This window comes from Bubalus bubalis, chromosome 1, assembly GCF_019923935.1.
Source record: "Bubalus bubalis isolate 160015118507 breed Murrah chromosome 1, NDDB_SH_1, whole genome shotgun sequence".
Classification (NCBI taxonomy): domain Eukaryota; kingdom Metazoa; phylum Chordata; class Mammalia; order Artiodactyla; family Bovidae; genus Bubalus; species Bubalus bubalis.
In genome coordinates, this window is record NC_059157.1 from 141793133 (window position 1) to 141817201 (window position 24069).

The 24069-nt window shown below is 39.3% G+C and overlaps 1 non-coding gene across 1 annotated transcript; it reads right to left on the reverse strand.

Annotated features, from left to right (window-relative positions):
- Positions 1 to 15091: 15091 nt before the first annotated feature.
- TRNAE-CUC lies at positions 15092 to 15164 on the reverse strand. Its single transcript has one exon. It is a non-coding gene; the product is annotated as a tRNA-Glu (tRNA).
- Positions 15165 to 24069: the final 8905 nt, after the last annotated feature.

Genomic DNA, 24069 nt, shown 5'->3' on the forward strand with positions numbered 1-24069 from the left:
AAGGCTTGGGAGACTATGTCCTCTGTCACAGCGTTTCTTTTTTTTTTTTTTTTAATTAATTAATTTATTTTTGGCTGCATTGGGTCTTCACTGCTGTTCATGGGCTTCTCTAGTTATAGCAAGTGAGGGCCACTCTCTAGTTGCAGCACGTGGGCTTTTCATTGCAGCGGCTGCTCTTGTATGGAGCACGGGCTCTAGGGCACAGGCTACAGTAGTTGTAGTTGCCCCACAGCATGTGGCATCTTCCCACACCAGGGATTGAACCCATGTCCCCTACATTGACAAGTGAAGTGAATTCTTAACTACTGGACCACCAGGGAGGTCCTCACAGCATTTCTCTTCTCTGAAGAGAAGAAGAAGCTCAAAGACAGAGTCGGAGACAAAATGGACAGTCTTGAAGTGGAAAGAAAAACAGATTGAATCATTGGGACCCCTGGGAAAGAAAAACAAAGAAAGAAGGGAAGATGGAAGAATGCCTACTGAAGGTTTCCTGACTCTAACAAGCCAACTAACAGGATATTTCTGGGGTGAGTTTGAAGGTCAAGAGAGGAGCTGACCACCAGAAAGCCAGGCCAAGCCAAGTGTTGGATATTTCTGTGTTTTGTCACTTAGAGTCTTATAACTCTTGATTCAGGCTTTTGATTGAGTCTCCTACCATTTCACTGATCCATGGGTCCTGTCCAAATTCATTTAATGGCACTGAGATGATTTGAAAGAAGTGACTTGGAAGCCATTTTATCTCTTATTTTGGTTCAGGCAAAGTAGTGTTATTTTAGGCTCTTGGGAAGATTCACTGCCCCTAAAATGCATGATTTTTCTCTATCCTTGGCTGTCATCTCTTCTCCTTCAAAAAAGAAATTGAAGTCTCTATTTTTACAGCCTATCTTTTTAGCTGATGACTTTAAGCTTGGTTAATGAAACTGCTACTTTTAGGTATTATCTACCAAAGATAGACTCGTTGTTACTGTTTGCTTAAGGCTCTAAGGTTTACAAAATACTTTTTCATGCATTATCTAGTTAAAACCTTACCACTAGCCTTTGAAGGTAGATCTTGCTGATAGATAGCTGAAGTTGTGGGAGGCTATCAGTCCCCGAGATAATAGAACTAGGACATGGTGGACTCAGGATTTCAACACAATTTTGGGAAGATCCCCTGGAGAAGGAAATGGCAGCCCACTCCAGTACTCTTGCCTGGAAAATCCCATGGACCACGGAACCTGGTCACAAAGAAGCGGACACGACTGAGCGACTTCACTTTCACTTTCAGACTCCAAATATACATTTCCTCCTACTCCAGTCTACTTGTTTATAGGTGGAACGTGATTACTGTGGCACCTGGGCTCTGGAACCACATGTCAAGTTGGGTTCAACTCCCAATGCCACCGCTGACAATTGAATGTTTTTAGATAAGTCACTTAGCATCAGTTATATCAATTTCTGTTTTTGTGAGCTGGTAATTGGCAACCCACTCCAGTGTTCTTGCCTGGAGAATCCCAGGGATGGGGAGCCTGGTGGGCTGCTGTCTATGGGGCCGCACAGAGTTGGACACGACTGAAGCGACTTAGCAGCAGCAGCAGCAATGCAATACTATTGTCCACCTAATAGGGTTGTGGTGAGGATTAAATGAGTTAATCCATATATAGGATTGGCCCAAAAGTTCATTCGTAGTTTTCCGTAAGGTCAGAAGATCTTGTGGAAAAATTCAAAAGAACTTTTTGGCCAACTTGGTAAAACTCTTAGAACAGTTTCTGGCATATAGGGCATACGTAAATAGTTCATATTATTAGGAAATCTCTACTTCCAAGAGATTCTGTGGTGAATCATCTTGTTCTGTATTTATCTCATTCTGACTTTACCTCTCTCTTGGAGAGTAATACAGGAGAAAAACAGCTGTTTCCCTGATATATACACTGGACTGAGCCTCTGAAACTTTCTGTAGATTTTCTCTAGGCTGGAGAGGTTAACCTGTGGAATTACAGACCTTCTGAGCTGGAGGTGACCCCACACAAGTAAGTCTTTTGCTCTGAGGAAGAGGCTAGAATCCAGGGGATCCCACATCAAGCTGATGTCTGAGCTGTTTCCTAAATTCTAATCTAGCACTCTGACTTTGAGCTACAGACCAGAGACATGACACCTTTTTTTTCCAGCTTGAAAGCAATAGGAAATAGTCACATTGCAGTTTGAAATCAAGTGGGCAATTGCCATAACAACACATGACTTTTTTTTTTTTTAAGATGATTACTGAGTAGAAGCTACAGTTAAGATTTTTGAGAAAAAGAAAAAGTTATTTTAGGTGCTTTTTAAAGAAGTAGGAAAAGTATTCTATGAATTAAGGCTCAAAGCAAAAAAAGAAAATTTAATCACATTGTTTTATTTATTTACCTTCAAGGTGATCAGAGGAAGAAAATAGAAATGGAAGCTTTAACCTGACATAAAGAAAAATTTGCTCTGAGTTTGAAACAGAATTGAAATTAACATTTCTGGTCACCAGACAAGATCTTAAAGGAAGGGAAAAAAATGTTTCCCTTCCTATCATCTGATAGAAATGTTCAGTTCAGTTCATTTCAGTCGCTCATTCGTGTCTGACTCTTTGCGACCCCATGAATCGCAGCACGCCAGGCCTCCCTGTCCATCACCAACTCCCAGAGTTCACTGAGACTCGCGTCCATCAAGTCAGTGATGCCATCCAGCCATCTCATCCTCTGTCATCCCCTTCTCCTCCTGCCCCCAATCCCTCCCAGCATCAGAGTCTTTTCCAGTGAGTCAACTCTTCGCATGAGGTGGCCAAAGTACTGCAGTTTCAGCTTTAGCATCATTCCTTCCAAAGAAATCCCAGGGCTGATCTCCTTCAGAATGGACTGGTTGGATCTCCTTGCAGTCCAAGGGACTCTCAAGAGTCTTCTTCAACACCACAGTTCAAAAGCATCAATTCTTTGGCACTCAGCTTTCTTCACAGTCCAACTCTCATATCCATACATGACCACTGGAAAAACCATAGCCTTGACTAGATGGACCTTTGTTGGCAAAGTAATGTCTCTGCTTTTCAATATGCTATCTAGGTTGATCATAATTTTCCTTCCAAGGAGTAAGCGTCTTTTAATTTCATGGCTGCAGTCACCATCTGCAGTGATTTTGGAGCCCAAAAAATAAAGTCTGACACTGTTTCCACTGTTTCCCCATCTATTTCCCATGAAGTGATAGAAATGTTAGCAAGCTTTAATTTACTTGAGAAACTTTTCTTAATGCCATTAAAAAACAAGGCAATGATTAGACTTTCAATCTGTGTACTTTAATGTATAAGGGATAAAAGGAACCATGTTTGTCAAGCAGCTATTTCATCAAACATAAAGGAACATGTTGTTCACTTATGAACAAAGACACTAGTTTTCTCAAATCAGGATTGGAGGCAGACATTTAAAAAGCAGAGGCACAGACTTCCAAGGAACCTCTGAAAAATGTATAAACCTTAAAAAAAAAAACAAAACTACAGTTCCCCCAGTCTGAATGTGAGGGCATCTGCCTGTGTGATCTGGAAAAGAGATCCTTTCCACAGTTTCCCCTGGGAGAACACAATTTAAATAGTAGACAAATTATGCAAAGTAAAGGTAGGTATTATTTTTCTGAATCATATGACAGGCTCTATTTGTTTATTTATTTTTAGTTACACCCAAACTAGCAGGTCAGGGTGTGAGTGGGCCTACCCCTAACTTACGTAGGGCCTGGGTCACAGGGCAAATGGAGGCCTGCATACCAGGAGACTCAGCATTCACAAGTAATAAACTGAGTTAACAAACTGCTAAGTGAAATATGTTTTCTTTTCTTATCTTGACAAACCTGTCTTCTTGTCTCTAGTCCTGGAAAGGAGTGTGCTATCTTTCATGACAGAGGCCAAATAAAAGTACTGGGACTGGTCTAGAGCCAAATTAGCAAGTAAATGAATTTTCTGGAATAATCATGGTTTAAAAAAAGTGCTGTTCTGTTGTCTGACCATGGATCAGGCCACAGATTGCAGTTTTTAGGTTGGTTACCACGTGCATATGTGTGATGGTCTAAGTGTTTCTTAAGGGTAGTAGGATATACATTTCTATCAGATTAATTCTTCATTGTGTGGGATTGTAGTGAGCAGGAATTTTAGCATTCTTGAGTCTCTCCCATTTAGTGCCAACAGAAGAAGCTAATGACAAGTAAAAGTGTCCCAACTAGGTTTCAGGTGCCCTTTGAGAGGGTGGTACCACCCTTGACTTATAATTTCTGGTAGATTATATAGTCAATATTTTCTATCACCTGCAGTGGTTAGCATTAATCGAATGTGTCCTATATGTAGAACACTCTCTTGGGCTCTGGGTTGAAAATAGAGGCTTGATTCTGATGATGTGGTCTTGTTAGTGGCATCACTAGAGTAGCTAAGTAAAAGGTGTAAAAAGGATCACTTCTTTAATGTGTGTTGTCTTAAGTCTCTCTTGTCACAATGGCTTGGAGCCTTATAATAATAAACCAGGCTTTTAAGAGCATTGATGTTTTTTTCATCTTATGTTTGATTTGTAAGAAATATGCTTGTGAGTTTTCACTACACTTGTTGAGTTACTCTCTTGGGAAGCAAAAAAATCGACCCTAAATCCATTTTAAATAATAGGTTTATTGTGAGGGTACTTTGTGGGCATAGGTGAATTGGACCATCAGCCCTATGGCCAAGCCCTGTGGGACCCCAGGAATAGTTGCTCAATCAGGCCTCAGAGGGAGAGGAGGGATAAGGGTTTGTGAGTTGTCAGTCCCAGCTGAGGTGTTCTGCAGTTGGAGGGCCTCAGCTCTTTGAATCTGTTATTTATCCTTCAATCAATCACTTTCCTCTTGAATGTAAATGTCCTTTAGCTTCTGTTTCCTAAGGGCACCTTTTGGGGTTTTTTTTGGCTGCACTGGGTCTTCGTTGCTGTGCCCCAGCTTTCTCTAGTTGCAATAAGCCGGAGCTGCTCTTCATTATGATGCACAGGCTTCTATTAAACAGTAAAAAGAGAACATTATCTTTTTTCTACTTTAAAGTCATTATGTATAATTTTTTTTTTTGGCTGCACCATGCAGTATGTAGAATCTTAGTTCCCCTACCAGGGACTCAAACCTGTGTCCTCTGCTCGAAACACAGAGTCTTAACTACTGGATTACCAGGGAAGTCCCCATGATGTATACTTTGATTACAAAAGACCTGGGTGACCTTAAGCAGTTGATGTGTGGTCTGAACTTCATCAACTGCACAATAGGCCCCACTTCACAAAGTACCAAGTGAGGTTCCCATGAGATTAAACTGCAGAAGTGCTTTGTGTGTGTGAGCGCTGCAAATGATGCTTACTATTTTTCTACTTTAAAGATGTGCATAAAAGTAACATACATTATTCAGTAATATGTCCAGAGTCCTTTAAAATCCTCTCCCCACAATGTACTCTATCCCTCTGTGCTTCAGTTGGGCAATTTTACACAGATGGCATGAGTGCCTTCTGGAGTGACAAATCACGTGGGAGCTGGAACCTCACCAACAGAATCATCTCTAGAAAGTGAAATTCAGTAGGAGGGTCTCCTGGACACAGTCCATGGGACTTTTCCAGGGGAATTTCTATATGGTGGTTTTACCCTCTTGCAACCCTGGGCACAAGGCCTGGACACGAACTCCTGGAATAGCTCCAGGAGGATCACAGCCAGCCTGGGGTGCAGTGGCGTGGCCTTAACCAGGAGGGAAACAAACATAAGCACAGAAGGACACCCCAACCCCCTGACAGATGCTCCTCTGAAAAAAAAAATAGACAAGGCGAGAAGGAGTCACTGCCAAAGGATTTTCAACACCAATTCTGTTGCAAAATCCAATCTCATGTTTGCGATTTATAACCCTCCTGGTGTGAGGGACTCAGACTTTAATGCCTGGAAGGGAGAATGATGCTTTAGCCTGAGACTTCACTGTGCACAGCAGTCTAGGGACAAGTGGGGCAACTAAAGAGCAAAGCCTGTGGACACCCTAGCTGTGTGCCAGTGCTGGTCTTCCTGCTAGGATTCTCAGCATTCCATTTCTGTTTTTTTTTTTTTTTTTTTTGCTTCTGTTTGTTGGTTTTAATTTTTGACTGCACTGTGTGGCATGCAAGATCTTAGTTCCCCAACTAAGGACTGAACCTGTGCCCCCTGCAGTAGAAGTGCAGAGTCTTATCCACTAGGCCACCAGGGAAGTCCCCCAGCATTCCATTTCTAACTGATGATTCTCAAATCAGGAATAACAAGATGCAGTTTAAAGTGCTTTATTTAAGATGTCTGTGGTCATAATCTGAATACAGTTGGCAGTGAGACATATGGGAACCTTCACAAATTTGATGGACATTCCCTGACACTTCTCCCAGTGAGAGTTAGAGTCTGTTCCCTTTATCTTTGAATCCAGCCTGCCCTGTAATTGCTTTGAGCAATAGAATATGGCAGGAGTGATGCTGTGCCAGTGCCAGGCTTAACCTTTAAAAGGACTAGCAGCTTCTATTGTGCTTTCTTGCAGTCCTTGGATCTCATGTAGCAAATATGACTGATTTGCTGGGGAATCATATGGAGAGGCCCTGAGACTATGTGCAATGAAAACTCCCTGAGCCAGCCTTCCAGTTGTCTTGGTCTCTCTAAGCTAGTCCATCTGCTAGTTGAATACCACCAAGTAACCCCAGTGGAGCAGAAGACTTGCCCAGCCAAATGCTGCTCAAATGCCTGACCTACAAAAGAATGAGGTATCTAAAATGGTTGATGATTTAAGCCACTAAATTTAAGGCAGATTTGAGGGATTTTCTTGGCTGTTCAGTGGTTAAGATTTCGCTTTCCAATACAGAGGGTGCCAGTTTGATCCCTGATTTGGGAGCTAAGATCCCACATACCTTGTGGCCAAAAAACCAAAAAGTAAAACAGAAGCAATATTTTAACAAATTCAATAAAGACTTTAGTCTACATTAAAAAAAAATCTTTAAAAAATAAATTTAAGGTCAAGTTTAAATGTAGCAATAGATAGACAAAATATTCACAACCAGGAACGGAAGCTGGGTGGGCTTGGACTTGAGGGAAGGGTGTAAAAAGAAGCCAGAGACTACTGGATGAGTTGTAAGGGGACTATCCCAGTTGTGGGATGGGTATCATGACTGGGGGGTGGGGCGTCAAAAGGCCTAAAATTTCAATTAATCATGCCCTTACTGGGGCTTCAAAAACTCAAGATCCATTTAGGCAGTGACAGGTCAAGAATGGCAGGGCCAGAGATTCTAAAATGAGCCCAGGTGAAAGTCAGGTGGTGGGGTAGTTTAGCTCTCACGCTGCTGGCAAAGCTTTCTTGAACCCCAGCTAGTCTCCCATCGCATAGAGTTGCCCCGCCCCACAGTATCAGTGAATCAGTGTTGGCTCATAGTCTCCTCTAACAGCCCCCTCAGTCAGTGTCCAGGGCAGAGGCCACAGGCAGCACCTAGGAGTGCCCAGCTGTGCCCTGTCCTGTGAATCTATTTTCACACATTGGCTTCTCTCTTGTCTGGTGACCAGCTGTTACTCTGGTGCTTCTCTAATACCTGACGATGCTGCATACCTACTTGCTTCTTTGGATCAATACCTAACCAATGCAGGTTCTGTTTCCACAGACCCCAGAGCAGGTGTTGGGACTCCACCCACTGGGCCTGGAGTGACTCAGTCCCTGCTCCTCGGAGACTGACCCTGGATATTGAGCACGTGTCCATTTCTTGATATATCTATGACTGTCTTGAAGATAGTGACTGTTGCCAATTCATCTCTACACTCTCCACATTGGTTAGTAACAGTTGTGCATAGAGGCTGTTCAATACACATCACTGAATTTAATTAACTGGAATAAAAATAAGTTGAATAATATCAATGTTTTAAACCTTCTCATCTGTCAGTCTTAGAAGCCAGGAAAACAGATTGTTTCAGTTTTTAGTTTTGAATCAGGAAGTCCTAAGACATAAGAAAATGAATCTCCTCTAAAGGAGGACTTTGTATCCTGGAAGTCTCATCTTTGAGGGAGAGAGAAAAAAGTCAGCCATTTTAGAAGGAAGAAAAGGATTCTGTGATATGACATCCCCTCCCACTTATAGACAAGCTAATACACAAGGCTAAAATTTGCAATTTTAATGATAAAGCCAGGTTTTTCTATTTTTAAATTAAAAATTAGTTTAGAATTATTACCAAAGATTTAAATTCATTTTGGAAGCTCTTTTATGTGTGTGCATGGACCTTGCTTTCTTCTTTTCCTAAAGCCATGCAGAGCAAAAAGTTGATTAGAAATAGATTTGTAATATTCCAATAGGTTGACATCACGAAGAAATGGTATCCTAGCAACAAGAAGTGAGACTCTGGGATGAGCAGATGCAGACTGGGGATCGATACTCCAACCAGGGTTTTTCAGAGGCAATTGATAAAGTGACCAGCTCATGGATATGGCCGGTCATTAAATTATATTCTTGAATAAAATATCCAGTGGGGAGAAAATTTTCACTTAATTTGGCTATGTCTTATAGCTTTATACCTTTTAGACAGCTTTTGAATGAGCTATTCTGAAATTTAGCCATTTAAATTTTCCATAGGATTTTAGAGGATAAACCAGAATTTAATTCTGCAATTTTTAGCTTGATAGGATCTGTCTGAAGGACAACTTCATTAAGAAAAATGTAGTGAGCTTTGCCAAAATAGCAAATCAAACAATAATTTTTGTGGTGTAGTTAAGAGAACTGGGGTGTAGACTTCCAATTTGTTTAAAAACACAGATCAAGCATTTACTTCATTTATTTTAACTTGACTATACCTATTAAGAAAGGTAAGTATCTTATAAACCTCTGGAATCTCTGGGATAATTTAATAAACTATTACCACAGTCCAGCTATTGAATTTTTTTGTCAACCCAGTCAGTTATTTTCCAGAGACTAGAAGCAATGACAACAGCTTTATTGAGATATAGTTCATATATCATGAGTCATCCTTTTAAAGTATACAAGTCAGTAATATTTAGTACATTCACAGAGTTGTGCAACCTTCAACACTAATTTCAGAACATTTTCATTTCCATACCAAGAAACTCCATAGTTTTTAGCAATCATTCCCTATTGCTCCCTCTAGCCAGCTCCTTACCACCCCAATCTTTCATTTCTAAGGACTTGCACATTCTGGACATTTCATATGAATGGACCCATACAATATGTGGCCTTTGTGTCTGGCTTCTTTCACTTAGTGTAGTGTTTTCCATGTTTATCCATTGAAAACACTAGCATGTGTTAATATTTCATTTCTCTTTATTCCCAGATAATTTTCCATTGTATTGATACACAACATTTTGTTTTTCCATTCATCTGTTGATGGACATTTGGGTTGTTTCCACCCTTTGCTATTGTGAATAGTGTTTCTGAATTTTAGTGGACAAGTTTTTGTTCAAATACCTGTTTTAAATTATATTGGGTATATACCCAGGTGTGGAATTTCTAGGTCATATGCTAATTCTCTGTTTGATGTTTGAAGAGCTGCTAAACTATTTTCCAAAACAGCTGTACCATTTTACCATTCCCAGAGCAATGTATGAGGGTTCCAATTTCTCCACAGCTCACAAATGCTGTCTTTGGTTTAGTATAGCCATCCTAGTGTGATGTGAAGTGGTATCTTGGTGCAGTGTTGATTTGCATTTACCTAATGACTAATCATGTTGAGCATAATTTCAAATACTTACTGACTACTTGTAGCTCTTCTTTGGAAAAAGGGTCTATTAAAATCTTTGGTGCATTTGCAATTGATTTGTCTTTATTATTGAGCTGTAAGAGTTCTTTAAATACTCTGGGAACAAATCTTTATCAGATACATAATTTGCAAATATCTTCTATGTGTTGACCCCAAAAATACTATTTTTAGAGCAATTTTAAATTCACAGCAAAATTGAGCAAAAGTACAGAGAGTTGTCATATACGCCTTGTCCCTGTTACATGCATAGCCTTCCCCACTATCAACATCCCCAATGAATTTTTTGGCCAATCCAGTACATATAGTTATGTGTATATACACAAGAAAATATATTCACACATATATCTCCTTGGTTTATCGGCTAAGAGAGACTAGAAGCAATGACACCCCAATAGTAGTGAACACATCTTGCACCCAGATCTTGGTTTCCAATACCATTCTCCCATAAAAGGAACCAGGTCTCCTTGGAGAAAAGGCTGCTTATAAGACTGGAGGAGAAAGTAGACACGGTATTCCAGGAGCCAAAATGTTAGAAAATGCTAAAAATTAAAGCCCACAATGATGGGGGTATGTCAAAGAGACATGAGAGTCCACTGAAAAAGTTCTCAGTGGCCAAAGTTGGAAAAATCTGAGCAACAAAATCAACAAAGTAGTATTGAATTATAACCTGAAACATAGACGGTCTAGGAGTCCATACTGATACAAATAAATGATTGAATAAATAAATGGTGAAGAATAAGTAGATCCTTTTGCAGGAGAATCCCAAATAATTTATGTAGATAGTCAACCCTTAAGTGCAGATTGTACATAAAGACTACCTTCCACAGAATGCAGATGAAGGGGATGGGTGGGGAAGAGAAATGTTATGGTGGCGAGCTCATACTACTTCAAGCCAGGTGATCGTGTGAACAATAGGGAAAGTGGTGTTGATAGTATGCACCCCATTCAGGAAAATACAGTGTCCATAGTCAGCCAGAGTCACTCTTTATAACAGTCAGGAAGAGATCCTACCTCTGCCCAGAGCCTTTCCTCTTTAGATAACTTTTTCACATCATTCAAGGCTCAACCGAAGTCTTGAATACTCCAGCTTAGCCAAACACTTGTCCATCTCCAGAGCCCTGTGGATGGCACTCACCTGCCTCTTGAAATGAGCTATTTATGTGCCTGTTCTCTCATACTCTGAGTTCCTCGAGGGCTGAGATCAGTGTTAGTCATCACCATATCCTCTAAGCTAGAGAGAGCATTTGCCTAACACATAGGTGAATGTTAATAAATATTGGTTGAACTCAACTGAACACTCATTACATTATTGAACACTTAAATATAGCACAATAGTGGATTAAAATAGCTATTTCCAACTTAATAATCTTTTAAAAAATATTCTCTCTAACATGACTCATGTTATCTTTAAATATAAATGATGGGTGTAATTCTGTGAATTCACATGATTTCTAGACTGAGCTAAGCTCTAGCGGCAGGGTTTATGGCAAAACTCTTCAATGAGGGGCTAGATCACTTTGCCTTCCAAAAAATGATGAAGAGCATCTGGTAAGAGTTGTACTAATTCTTTTAAGCTTCATTTAGTGTCATGATGCAGAAAATTACTAAAAGCTACCCTGGGATTTTGAAGGTATAAATACGACTCACAATGAGCCCTGTGAATTCCCTTGGAAGAAACTCTGGGAGAATGTGGCTCATTAACTGCGATAACAGATCAAAGAGAGATGATATACAAGCATTTTCATAACAAGAACTCTGAATTTGTGTAAATGGTGCATGGATTAGATGTGAGTGTAAAAACATCGGCGCACACAGTATGGGATGTTGGGAAGCTTATGAGACTAAGGTAGTATTTCTCAAATAGTTTTGGCTTGGCTTCCAGTAAGAAAATAGTTTTATATCATGGTCCTTTGCATTTATATATAAGCATATGTATTATGTATAATTGAAATGAAATACATGTCCTTATTATATGCATTCTCTTCCCTTCTAATCTATTTTGCTTTAGAAAAATGCTAATCTAACCCACTAAATTGATTTTACCCTCAGTGACGAGTCAAGTTTCACAATTATTTCTCAACCATTTTATAAAACTTTTCAAATATAGAAAAGTTTAAAGAACTATATATTGTATAATGTTGTACTCATATGCCACTATTTAGTTTCAACAATTCAAATTTAGTTTTAGACGCTTAAATGCTTCACATATATATTATAATTTAGACTCCAGAAATGTATTCTCTCTTAGTTTTGGAAGCTACTAATCTGACATCAAGGCATTGGCAAGATTGGTTTCTTTTGGAGGCTCTGAGAGAGAATCTCTTTCAAGCCTCTCTCCTAGCTTCTTGCAGCGTTCCTCGGCTTATAGCTACATCACCCCAATCTCTGCCTCTGTCGTCACGTGGTGTTCTCCCTGTCTTTTTTCTGCACCCGTGTCCTTGTAAAAACACCAATCACTGGATGTAAGGCTACTGTAATCCAGTGTTGAGGCAGGGGGATAGATGCGCTGAGCAGCCAGAGTTTGTCTCCTGTGGACAGATAGTCTAAGATGAAGATAGCAGTAGGAGCATGAAAGGAGCTGAACCCTACCCAGACAAGAGACCACATATTTTTCATGCCCAAGGTCAAGGAGACGTTATTGACTACACATGAGCAGAAAGGCTCCTCAGAGGTCAAAAGGGATGGGGCATTACCCCACAATAAGTGATATCAACTTACGCATAGGCCTCTTTGCTAGAATCCATCCTGGATAACAGATGTGCATGCACACATGGGAGGATCCTGAGAAAAACCAAATACTGACTCAGAACCAGGCAAGGCAAGATGATTGGCCAAAGGAGACCTGGAAGAAATGCTCCATCCAAGTGATTCAAACAATCATGAGGGCATGACTCTCTCTGAACCCACCCATGTGTCTGTTCACATGTACTGTTTTTCCTCCTAATAAACACTTTACTAGTTTTACTACTTTCCATCGCTTTATGGGAATTCATTTCTACAGAACCAATGAGGCAGGGTCTTGTCACTGGCAACTGTTCTTGTGACCCTGGTGGCCTAGTGGCTAGTATTCAGTGCTCTCACTGCTGCCTGACTTCAGTCTCTGGCTGGGAACTGAAATCCTGCTTCAAGCCACTGCAGGCACCTGAGATCAGTATGACCTCATCTTAACTTGAATACATCTGCACAAACCTTTTTTTCCCCAAATAAAGTCATGTTCACATGTTATGTAAGTCAGGACTTCAGCATATCTTTTGGGGGATACAATTCAACTCATGGTAACTTTTCCCCACATAGCTTATTCCATGAGATTTCAGAAGTACAGATACTTGTCCTTCCTTTTCTGCAGTTTCCTTTTCTGTAATCTAGAGCAGCTATGATCTAAACATATTGAATGGAAAATGCCAGAAACAAACAATTCATAAATGTTTAGAGTGTGTCTGTTTTGAAGAGTGTGATGAGGTTTTTGTGCTATCCCTCTCACCTTTCCTTGGACAGGAATCATCCCTTTGTCCAGCATATCTCACCCATTAGTCACTTAGTAGCCGGCTCAGCGGTCAGATGTCAGGTAATGCAGTGCTTCTGTTCAAGTAACCCTTCCTTTACTTCGTGAAGCAAGTGCAAGAGTAGTGATTCTGGCAATTTGGATCTGCCAAAGAGAAGCTGAACCATGCTTACTGTAAATGAAAAGGTGAAAGTTCTTGATTTAATAAGGTAAGAAAAAAAGTGACATGCTGAGGTTGCTAAGATCTATGATAAGAATGAATCTTCTGTCTGTGAAATTATAGAGAAGGAACAAGAAATTCATGCTACTTTTGCTGTTGCACCTCAAACTGCAAAAGTTACAGCCACGGTGTGTGATGAATCCTTAGTTAGGATGGAAAAAGCATTAAATTTGTACAATAAGATAGTTTGAGAGAGAGAGAGAAAGACCACATTCCCATAACTTTTATTTCAGTATATTGTTATAATTTTTCTATTTTATTATTAATTATCTTGTTAGTCTTTTATTATGTATAATTTATAAGCTAAACTTTATCAAAGGTATGTATGTTTCAGAAAAAAACATAGTATATATAGGGTTTGGTACTGTCCATGGTTTCAGGTATCCCCTGGTGTTCTTGGGCTGTATTCTAAGAGGGGACTACTATACAACATTGCCTCAATGCTCAAAAGATCCCTAAGTCCCCTCCTGATTAATCCTCACAGTCACTCTATCCCAAAGGCAAATCAGAGGTCTTTTTCTTTAAAACCATAGATTAGTTTTGCCTGTTCTAGAACTTCATATAAAAGAAATCACATCGATTTGCCCAGCTTCTTTCACCCAGCAGGGTTTTGAAATTCATCCACGTTGTGTGTATGAGTAATTTGTTCCTTCTTATTGTTGAGTAATATTTTATTATGTGAATATACCACAGTTTGTTTATCCATTATCCTGTTGGTAGAGATCCAGGCTATTTCCAATCTCTGGCTATTATGAATAAAACTGTTAAGAACATTCTTGAGACATATGCTTTCATTTCCCTTGGGTACCGTATTAGCTTTCTATTGCTGCTATAACAAATAACCACAAACTTAGAGGTTTTTGCTGTTGCACCTCAAACTGCAAAAGTTACAATACAGTGTATCATCTTACAGTCCTGCAGGTCAGAAATCTAGCACAGGTCTCCCTGGGCTGAAAGCAAGGTGCTGGCAGAGCTGTGTTCCCTTCTAGAGTCTAAGGGAAAATGTTTCCTTACATTTCCCAGCTTCTAGAGGCCATGCCCCTTTGTTCACAGCCCCTTTTCCCATCTTGAAAGCCAGCGCTGTTGCGATTCTGTGACCATTCTGCAATCACCCTTACATCTGATTCTAGTCATTTGCCTCCCTTAAGAGCCAACTCATTGGGAAAGACTCTGATGCTGCGAAAGATTGAGGGCAAGAGGAGAAGGGGGTGACAGAGGATGAGATGGTTGGATGGCATCACCAACTTAATGGACGTGAGTTTGAGCAAACTCTGGGAATTAATGAAGGACCGGGAAGCCTGGCGTGCTGTACTTCATGGAGTCACAAAGAGTTGGCACAACTTTGCAATTGAGCAACAATCCACTTTAAAGGATCCTGTAATTACATTGCTGCTGCTGCTGCAGCAGCGGGACAATGTGTTTAGCAACCTTAATTTCATCTGCAGCCTTAATTCTCTTTTGTATGTAAAACAGGTTCTGGGGATTAGGACCTTGACCTTTTGGGGAGCATTGTACTACTTACCACAGGTACATAGTCAGGAATAGAATTGCTGATTATAAAAAAAAATTAGTGTGTATTACCTTACTAAATTTACTCTTTTGGGGCAGGCACAGGGAGGAGCTGCACCTGATCACTTGTGGGATCTTCGTTCCCTGACCAGGGATTGAACCCAGGCCCTCAGCAGTGAGAGCACAGAGTCCTAACCACTGGACCACCAGGGAATTTCATGATTATTTTTTAAAAATTATGTTTAACTTTTTAAGAAACTGCCAGAACATCTCCCAAAGTGGTTGTAAAATTTTTTCATTTCTATTAACAATGTATGAGAGTCACTTACACGAACAATATATGTGTTAGGATTGCATCACATCTTTGCCAATGTTTGTTGCTGTCTTTCTTATTTTAGCCGTGGTTGTTGTGTCCCACTGTGGTTTTAATCTGCATTTCCATAACACAGCACTTTTCATTTCATTTGCTTATATGTCACTTTTATCTCTTTCTTCTGTGAAGTGTTTTTCCAAATCTTTTATTGAATTTGTCAGTTTCTTACTGAGTTGTATGGGTTATTTTCACATAATGGATACCACTCTTCTTTCATGTATATGTTCTGCTAACATTTTTTTTCTCAGTATATGGTTTCTCTATTTTATTAATAGTATCTTTTGATAAACAGAAACTAAAAAATTTTTTAATGATTTTGCTTTCTGCATCCTTCTAAAAGCTTCATAGTTTTAACTCTGATGTTTAAATGTATGACCCATTTGAATTAACTTTTGTGAATGGTATAAGGGAGTTGTGGGAGAGGGGTTGAGGTTTCTTTTTTTCTGTATGTATATCCAGTTATTCAAGAATCATTTGTTGAAATGATTTCCTTTCCCCATTGAATTGTTTTGATGGCTTTGTTCAAAATTAGATGACTGTGTAAATATGGACCTATTTCCAGACTTTCTGTTCCGTTTCTGTTGCACTGTTCTCTCTTTTCTCATACAAGTACTAAGTTGTTTTGACTATTGTAGCTTTATAGTGTTTCAGTCAAGCAATACAAATCTTCCAACTTTATTCTCTTTATTCCAATTTGCTTTGGGTTGTCTAAGTTTTTTGTATTTCCATATAAATTTTAGGATTGGTTTATTAATTTCTATCAAAACTCCTGATGGAGTAATGACTCAGGATTTATTGAACCCATAAAGCAGTTTGGGGGGGTTAATGACATCTTGAAAATATTGAGCCTTCCAATTCATGTAAAATGGCATTTCTCCATTTATTTGGGTCTTTATTTTCTCACATTAAGTTTTTGCATATAGGTCTTGCCCATGTTTTCTTAAATTTATTTATTTATCTTATGTGTTTTAAAGTACTATTGCAAGTGGAATTGTTTTTAATTTAAAAATTGTTTGCTGCTATTTATTAAAAATACAATTGAATCCTTTGTATACTGACTTCGTATCCTGGATATGAATAAACTAACATTATTTCTATTGTGGTTTTATAGACACTCTGGATTTTCTATATAAGCAATCATGTTGTCTGTGAATAGATACAGTTTCATTCTTTCTATCCCAATCTTTATGGTTTTTATCTTTTTTTGTTATCTTATTGTACTGACTAGGTGGCCAGTACAGTATGGAACAGCACGGGTATGAACCTACTTCTTTGCCTTATTCCCAATCTTAAGAGGGAGAGGTACACTATTTCACCATTAAGTACTAGCTATTGGTTTTTCTTAAGAGATTTCTTTTTTATCATATGGAGAGATATTCTATTTGCTAATATTTTGTATGCCATTTTTCGTACCTATATTTATGAAGCTGTAATTTTCTTTTCTCTTTTCCCCCTCCTCCTCCTTCCTTTTCCTCTCTCTCTCCCTTCCTTTCTTCTCTTTGATGTATTTTCCAGTTTTTAACATCAGCATGAATGCCTTCATAGAATGAGTTCAGAAGTATTTTTACCAACCCTATTTTCTGAAAGAATTTGTGACAGAGTGACATTATTTCATCTTTACATTTTTAATAGAATTTAGCAGTGAAAAAATCTTGGCCTGGACTTTTCCTTGGGGGAGGGTTTTTGGTAACAAATTCAAGCTCTTTAATGATTGTAGCGCTATTTAGATTTTCTGTCATTTTTGGTATGTTTTATTTTTCAAAGAATTTGTTAATTTCATGTAATCTGTTAAATTTATTGGCATAAAATTTCACAGTATTCTATTATTATCCATTTAATGACTGTATACTTTTTAGTGATATATCTTCTTTTCATTTCCTATACTCATAATAAGTCTTTCCTCTCTGTCTTTAAAAAAATTTTTTTTTCAGAGTGCTACCTTTGGATTTGCTAATTTTCTCTGTTTTTATTCATTGATTTCTGGCCTTAATGATCTCCATTTTGACTCTGTTAAGTTTATTTCAGGCTTACTTAACACTTTGTTTCCTAGCTTCTTGAAGTGGAAGCTTAGGGCATTTATTTCATGCTATATCTTTTTTATTTTTCTAATATAGGCATTTAAAACTGTGGATTTAATAATTATTAGAATAATTTTAGATGAATCCAAAATTTTGATATGTTGTACTTTTATTATCTTTTAGTTTGAAATATTTCCAACTTTCCCTTATAATTTGTTTATTAGTTAGTGTGTTTTAGTGTTAGCTGCTCAGTCCTGTCCAACTCTTTGCAATGACATGGACTATAGACTGCCAGTCTCCTCTGTCCATGGGATTTTCCAGGCAAGAAAACTGGAGCGCATTGCCATTTCCTTCTCCAGAAGATCTTCCCAACCCAGGGATGGAACCTGTGTCTCCTGCATTGCAGGCAGATTCTTTTACCATCTGAACCACCAATTTATTTATTACTCATAGGTTATTTTGAAGTATATTATTAAACTTCTCAATACTTGTGAGTTTTCCAGATATCTTACAATTGTTGATTTCTAATTTAATTGCATTTTCATCAGAGAACATACTATATATGATTTAAATTATTTAAAATTTATTAACACTTCTCTTAAAACCCAGTATATGAAGATGCAACATCCCATAAAATAAGATCTGTTTTTCTTTTGTGTGTATCTTTTTAAGAGCTTAAAAAAATCCCCAAACAGGAAAAACTTTGCCAGGTGCATGCTCTCCAAGGGAATTCTACACACATTTCATTAGCCAGGACATGCCTACCACCAGTTGATCAGTGACAAGGGAAATGTCACCACCATAATTAGCTTAGTCCAATCAGGATCTATCATCTGGAGGGTGTGAAACAAAGTCTAGCTCTCCCAGTATGGAGAAGGGAGCCTAGGTATTGGTCTGGGGGAGACAACAAACATTGCTACTTCCACCAGAGAACCTCTTAGGTATTTCTAAGTCTTAGCGCCAAGTCTCAAGAGAAGACCTTCTATTTACTCTTTCTTCCGTCCAAGGGGGAAGCTACCACCTCCCGCTCTATCCCCTGAGATTCGTGGCTTTGGGGTTCCCAGTTTCTTTTATCCCTCATGCAAATGTGTAGCTCTTTTCATTATACAACCCTTGTCTTTATATAGGAGATTGTAGGAAACATACAATGTTAAAAATTAAACATGCACAAGTTACAAAACTGTGAAAAACTTTCACAGTGTTTGCTCTCAGGGTCCTTGAACTATAGTTCCCAAGTCCCTTCTGAAATGATATTTAAATGCCTGTTGGATTATTGGTCTCACCTTTCCTCCATTCCTGAAGATACCCCGACTGAATCCACAATATCTTGCCTTTTAGATACACGGCAATGCTGAATCCTTTATTCATGAAGACCTTTCCTGGCCAGTGCTTGCAGAGGCCACACCCTTCTCTCAGGTGGGAACTAATTTGAGCAGGACCCCTTGACCAGGTAGCAGTGACATGCTCTGCAGAACAGCCTCTTTGGGCACCTCCTGCCAGTTCACACTGGGCTTCTCCTGGTTCGTTCTAACTGCAAAGAGGAAGACTACTCTATTTGAACCATCATTTAGGGAAATGGTCAGAAATGAATTGTTCCCTAGAATCAACGCTCTTTCTGCCAGTAAGATGACATCTCTGAAATTTTGTGCTATTTCTTGGCATTCCATTCCTAAGGAAAAGTATCACCTCAAAGCCCTTAAAATAGAACCTGTAAGCTCTTGATAGTCTCTAGTTTTCCAACCATACTCATAAGATGGAACACAGGCCGGATGACTGTGTCTCATTTTCTCTCTCCTTGCTCCCTTGCCCCACTTTCCACCTCCTCCTCTGCAAATGAACAATAGGGAGTCGAATACTTCAGGAAGATGAGAGCAGTCATAATTAGTATTGCATGCTCAGTTGCTTCAGTCCTGTCTGACTCTTTGCGACCCTATATACTGTGGCCTGCCAGGCTCCCTTTTCTCCAGGCAAGAATACTGGAGCGGGTTGCCATTTCCTTCTCCAGAGGATCTTCCCTACCCAGGGATCGAACTCACATCTCCCGTGGCTCCTGCAATGCAGGCAGATTTTTTACCGCTGAGCCACTGGACAAGGATTAGGATTGGAGTTAGGTAAGTCAAAGAATCAAGAACCCATCTTATAAAGTAGCCAGAAAAGTGTCTAAAGGTAAAGGTAGAAATCATGTTTAAAGATCTTGGTGGTCAAAATTTTAATAAAGACTTGATATCAAGCTAGTAAGACAAAGACCAGAAACTTTGTGGCTCTCGGCAGTTAGGATATGGGAAGGAGTTTAAAAGTTTGGAGTTTAGGCAAAGTATTAAGAGAAAGTAGTCAGATAAGTTAAAGTTGCTGGGATCAGTAAAATCTGGAAGGTTAGGTGATAAAAAGACAAAGGAACTAGCAGTCATAGACCAGGAGTGGATCTGGCCCAGAGGTGTTGGATGGTTTATCTTCTGACCAGAAGTATAATTTCTGGTGGGCTTGGGAAGCTCTGGGTCTTCTGGTGTGCTCAAGGAGCCTGCAGGACGACTGTTCCAGCTGAACAAGTGGTTTAGGCAAGTGATTTAACCCCTCTGAACCTTTGGTTTCTTCATTTGAAAGACTGATGAAAAATGCATATCTTCTGTGAAGATGAGAGAAGATAATGTGTATAAAAGCAATTTGAGCCTTCAGAATGCTGTGTACATGTAAAGTATCACTGTCACGATTACTGGAGGGTACTTGAACTCTGCCTAAAATAATATTCCAGACCTTCAATGAAGAAACTACCCATATGTCCTGAAATTACTTTTTCCCCTCAGCAATATGAGATTATTTCAGATTTCTACTAGCAAAATAATGCTGGCGGCCGATCATTTTGTATTTTAGTGAGGATTCCTGGCTTCACTGACAGAAACCCAAATTCAAACTGGCTTGAGTTAGAAAGGAAGCCTGTTGAGTGCAGGAGATCAGGAGATCAGCAGATCAGGAGAGTGCAGAGTTGTAGCTAAATTCACACATGGCCCAGTTTAAGAGCTCAAACAGTGTCATTCTCTCTGCCCTTCTTCCCTCTCAGCTTTTTCCCTCTTGGTGGTCCTGTTTGCTTCATACTGCTGCCTCATCATATTGTTTCAGCCTAGCAACCTCAGCAGAAGGAGAGATCCCTTCTCTTACCCTCCATACTCTATTCAAGGGAAGACCAGGATGCCCACTAGCAACTAAAACTAACTTCTCCCCAAGTTGTGGGTGACATGCTTACCTCTGAATAAACCAAAGGTGTATTTACCATGAAGCCAATGCAGCTAAATTGTAAAATTTGCCAAAGCAAATATTTTAATCATCTCTTTTTCCATTCCGAGTCCCCCTTCATCACACTTGCCTTGTGCCCAGCAATGTCAAGTAGCCATAGGCTTTGTCTTGGGACAGTTGAGTACACACTTGGTTTGGCTCCTGTGGGATATATTAACATGCTTTTCTATGGCTTCCATGTATGGTTTAGATAGTTCTAGCTCTTCTGATATAGAAATAGCTCCAGAAATACTCCTATAGGACTTTGGCCCAGCTTACCTGACATCTTGATGTGAAGATACAGTGTCAGAAATCATATATGTCCAACTGCTACCCAGTACTTGAAATACATAGCAGAGAAGCAGAGAAAACACATTGTTTGAAATATACAGAGCCAGAAGCTAGTTTGTGGAAATTCTTCCAAACATCAGATGTGTAAAGTTATAAGTGAAGGAATCCATTCACATTAACACTTGGTCAAATTAGAAGTTCTCTCCTATCAAGAATATATTTGATAAAACAGCATGTACACTTATAAATGCATCATACATTTTTTTCTTCTTTTGATAGAAATCACATAAAATTGAATTCATTAGAACTCCTGAGTTTGTAGCCTATACCTGTGTATTTTTAGAATTTGTAATTTGTTTTTAATTTCTCTTCTCTTTATTTAGCACTTTCTATGTGCCAAGTGCTTCTCTGGTCATGGGGGATATACAAGTAAACATGGAAGAAAGCTCATGGAGCTTTCTACAGTTAATTGTCAGATCTCCACCAGGAAAATAAGAAGGTCTCCAGCTGATGTCTCTGTGGACCTTTGGGCAAAAACTGTAGCTGCCACTTCATGATATACTTGGACAGATTTTTTTTTTTTTAAAACAAACCACTTCAAGTAGCCCAGGAACCATGGAAGACAGACAAAAACAAAAGAGAGCTATACTAATCTCTATTAACAAAACAGAATGAAACAAAATAACAAAAGCAAGATTACAGTAATAGCAGAGACCAATTTTCTGTGATTATTTGAGGTTGGATCTTGAAATGAATGTTATATCGAATTTTTAGAATTTTATTTTGGCTATTTATATCTTAATAGGATCTATATAATAATGGCCAGGAAATGCATAAACTGCAAAATGCTACTTTTCTGCACATAGGAGGCTATTCAATAGGGTGAACAGGTAGTATTAAGATATTATTTTAAAAGGAGATCAGCCTGGAATTTGCCTCTCAGATTAAAAGGCACAAGTTTATAAAATGTTCCCTACATTCATGTACAGCGACACAGAACATAATAGAGTAAAAAAAGCTCAAAAAGACGGGGCAGAGATATGTCACACCGTTTAAAAGAGAGACAAAACATCTTTCCAGATGATAAGCAACTCTGACTGGCATATTGCAAAGTGAATGAAGGAAGAAAAAATCTTAAATTCCAGCAGGCCATGAAGACTTGAAGAATGAACTTTAAAAATCATTGCTGCCAAGAGATTTGAGAATTCTCGAAAACAGCATTAACATCTCTGCTGTAAGGAAGCAGCCATTTCAAATGCAGATGGTGAGAGTGGTGAATGCTTTCAGAAAGAATCTACAGATTGGCAGTAAATGAAAAAGAGATATTTCCCTTGGTCATCCTGGACTGAAGGTTTTACATTCCTAGTTCAAGAGGATTGAAGGGTTGGAAGTTATTACTATGTCAGTGCTATTTGTTATTTGTTTTATGTACACACAGAGAGATAGATAGGGATACGAATTTGGGTGTGGATACAGATAGGAATATAGATATAGAAATTATATAGATACACACATGCACACATACACATTCTGGAAGGGCTATTAGATATTTGGTCTTATATTTTTGTCTTAATTTTTACACACATACACGTGCCCACAAATACACACTAATGCTTTAATAATCAAAATAGTAAAGTATATTTAGCTTTCATCCCATGGAGTGAGTTTAGTTAATTTTACTTAACCTCTTCGCTGTCATTGCAAAGTCCCAGATGTCATACTTCTAGTAAACTGAAGACTTCGAGATCAGACCTGGGTTTAAATCCTGATTCTTCAGTTTCCCAGATATGAGATCACAAGAAAATGGGTTAGGCCTCCAGCTGGTAAAATGAGGAGAATAAAACTGATGCCCACGTCATCTATAAGGACTAAATTACATAAAATATATAAAGCACCTGTATCCAGGTATTTGCCTTATATTCCAAAGCAAAACTTCCTGTTCAAATATCCCCCAACAGGGATTTGTCTGCCATGTTTAATCTGCCATCTTTTGTGTTAGTTTTGCCCGCGCTCAGGAGCCGAGGAGGGGGTGGCCCTGGCCCTAGACTGTGCCCTCTGGGACCAGGGTGGCTGTTGCAAGGGTGCCAGCCTCAGCATCCTTGGCCCTGCCCCCGAAGCCATTCTTCCTTCATCTCATCTCACCTCTCTGTCTTTCAGTCCAAGTAGGCTGTGTTCTGTTCATAAAGAATTCTCAGAAAACATCTTGGCCTCTTATGCAATTCTTGGGGGTCCAAGACATCAGACAAGAAGAACCTGCACAGGCCTTTCGTGGATAACTGCCTCTCTATTCCTAACTTCTCTGAGATGGTTGGTTGGATCCATGGGTCACCGCTTTAGAAAATGGCTGAGATGGTTGTTGGATCTGGGCGAAGTTCTTTAGAACATGGCTGTCTGGACACACCCTTGGCTCTGTTTCCAGAGCAGGCCGTCTGGATACACTGAGAATTTTCTTGATCACTAAACACTGGTTTCTTTTTACTTAGCAGTTCCTTCTTCTATTTATTTCTCTCCTCTTGTGTTTTACTGTAAGCAACAAGGAGAAAGCAGGCTGCGTCTTCAACACTTTGCTTGGAAATTTCCTCAGCTAAATATCCAAGATTATTGCTTACAAGTTCTCCTTCTATCCAATAGAACATAACTCAGCAAAGTCCTCTGCCACTTTGTAACAAGGATCACCTTTCCCCCAGTTTCCAAGAACATTTCCATCTGTGACCTCATTATGGACTAAATGTGCATGTTCCCTTCCCTCTCCCAAATTATGTTGAAGTTCTGCCCCCCAGTGTGATGGTACTTAGAGATGGGGCCTTGGGAATCAACTAGGTTTAGATGAGGTCAGGAGGGTGGGACCTCCATGATGGGAGGACAGTCTTTATAAGAAGAAGAGACTGTTCTTGTGTGAGAGTACAGTGAGAAGGCAGTCATCTTTAAGTCATACAGAGATTCCCTCACCAGGAACCAAATCTGTCCATACCTTGACCTTGAACTTCCCAGTCTCCAGAACTATAAGAAATAAATGTCTGTTGTTTAAGCCACCTAGTTCATAGTATTTTGTTATCAGAGGCCAAGCTAAGACTTCATAAAAAGCACCTTGAACACTCATATTTCTTGCAATATCCTGTTCATGATGGTATATGTATTCTCTGGGACAATAGGAGGTTTCTCCATCAGT